The sequence below is a fragment of the Pongo abelii genome, chromosome 8 (genome assembly GCF_028885655.2).
Source record: "Pongo abelii isolate AG06213 chromosome 8, NHGRI_mPonAbe1-v2.0_pri, whole genome shotgun sequence".
NCBI classification, from domain to species: Eukaryota; Metazoa; Chordata; class Mammalia; order Primates; family Hominidae; genus Pongo; species Pongo abelii.
The window spans coordinates 35,577,594-35,579,423 of NC_071993.2; the positions used below are offsets into that span (position 1 = coordinate 35,577,594).

At 45.4% G+C, this 1,830-nt stretch overlaps 1 non-coding gene across 1 annotated transcript; it reads left to right on the forward strand.

The window, feature by feature from the left end:
• The first annotated feature begins 281 nt into the window (after positions 1 to 281).
• LOC112135299 (U6 spliceosomal RNA) lies at positions 282 to 386 on the forward strand. Its single transcript, XR_002916601.1, has one exon. It is a non-coding gene; the product is annotated as a U6 spliceosomal RNA (small nuclear RNA).
• The last annotated feature ends 1,444 nt before the right edge of the window (positions 387 to 1,830 follow it).

Below are 1,830 nucleotides of genomic sequence, written 5' to 3' on the forward strand. Positions count from 1 at the left end.
AGTGCAATGGTGCGATCTTGGCTCACTGCAACATCCATCTCCCTAGTTCAAGCTATTCTCCTGCCTCGGCCCCCCAAGTAGCTGAGATTACATGCATGTACCACCACGCCCTGCTAATTTCGTATTTTTAGTAGAGACGGAGTTTCTCCATGTTGGTCAGGCTGGTCTCGAACTCCTGACCTTAGGTGATCTGCCCACCTCGGCCTCCCAAAGTGCTGGAATTACAGGTGTGAGCCACTGTGCCTGGCCCTACAGACATTTTTTTAGATGTTAAACTTCATGCTTACTTCGGCAACACATTTATTAAAATTGCAATGATACAGAGATTAGCACGGCTCCTGAGCAAGGATGACACGCAATATAAAATTCAAATGGAAAAAATGTTTAAGTTAATTCCATTTCTTATCTAAGCCTTCATTCTTCCTCTCATCCAGCTCTTGGCCCTAAGGTCTCCGTGAACCTGGAGAGGAGGCAAATCTCAAATCCATTTGGCATCCTGACAGTAGATCTGACAAAGGATTTAGTATCAAATGTAATTGAACTAATGGGCAAAATTCTGGTTTTTGATTAAGTTAGGATATTAGGATCTGGAGTTGCATTGTCTGATATAATAGGATGGATGAAAAGAGTCAAACTCTGTAAAATATTTGAAGAGATTTGTTCTGAACCAAATATGAGTGACCATGGCCCAACACACAGTCACGGGAGATCAAGAGAACATGCACCCAACTTGGTCGGGCTACAGTTTGGTTTCACATTTTAGGGAGACATCACAAAACATCAATCAATACATGTAAGATGTACATTGGTTTAATCTGGAAAGGCGGGACAACTGGAATCCAGGTTTTTGAAACCTGGATTACACTTACCTGGGTAGTGTCAGAGGCGTTTGAACAAGAGCAATTTCATCTTGAATATGGGCTGGGTAAAATAAGGCTGAGACCTACTGGGCTGCATTCCCAGGAGGTTAGGATACTCTAAGTCACAGCATGAAATAGGAGATGAGCACAAGACACACGTCCCAGAGACTTTGCTGATAAAACAGGTTGTGTTTAAGAAGTCAGCCAAACTCGGCCGGGTGCGGTGGCTCATGCCTGTAATCCCAGCACTTTGGGAGGCTGAGGCGGGCGGATCACAGGGTCAGGAGATTGAGACCATCCTGGCTAACACGGTGAAACCCTGTCTCTACTAAAATACAGAAAATTAGCCGGTCATGGTTGTAGGCGCCTGTAGTCCCAGCTACTCAGGAGGCTGAGGCAGGAGAATGGCGTGAACCCGGGAGGCAGAACTTGCAGTGAGCCGAGATTGCGCCACTGCACTAAAAATACAAATAAAAGATAAAAAATAAAAAAGAAGTCAGCCAAACTCCACTAAAACCAAGATGGCAATGAAAGTGACCTCCGCTCCTTCTCTCTGCTCATTATACACTAATTATAATACATTAGCATGCTAAAACACACTCCCATCAGCGCCATGACAGTTTACAAATGCCTGGCAACATCAGGAAGTTACCCTATATGGTCTAAAAAGAGGAGGAGTCCTCAGTTCCGGGAAATGACCACAGCTTTCCCAGAAAACTCATGAATAAGCCACCTCTTGTTTGGCATATAATCAAGAAGTAACGGCCAGGTGTGGGGGCTCACACCTGTAATCCCAGCACTTTGAGAGGCTGAGGCAGGAGGATCACTTGAAGTCAGGAGTTCAAGACCAGCTTGGCCAACATGACAAAGCTCCGTGTCTACTAAAAATACGAAAATTAGTTGGGCATGGTTGCGGGCGCCTGTAATCCCAGCTACTCGGGAGGCTGAGGCAGGAGAATCACTTGAACCC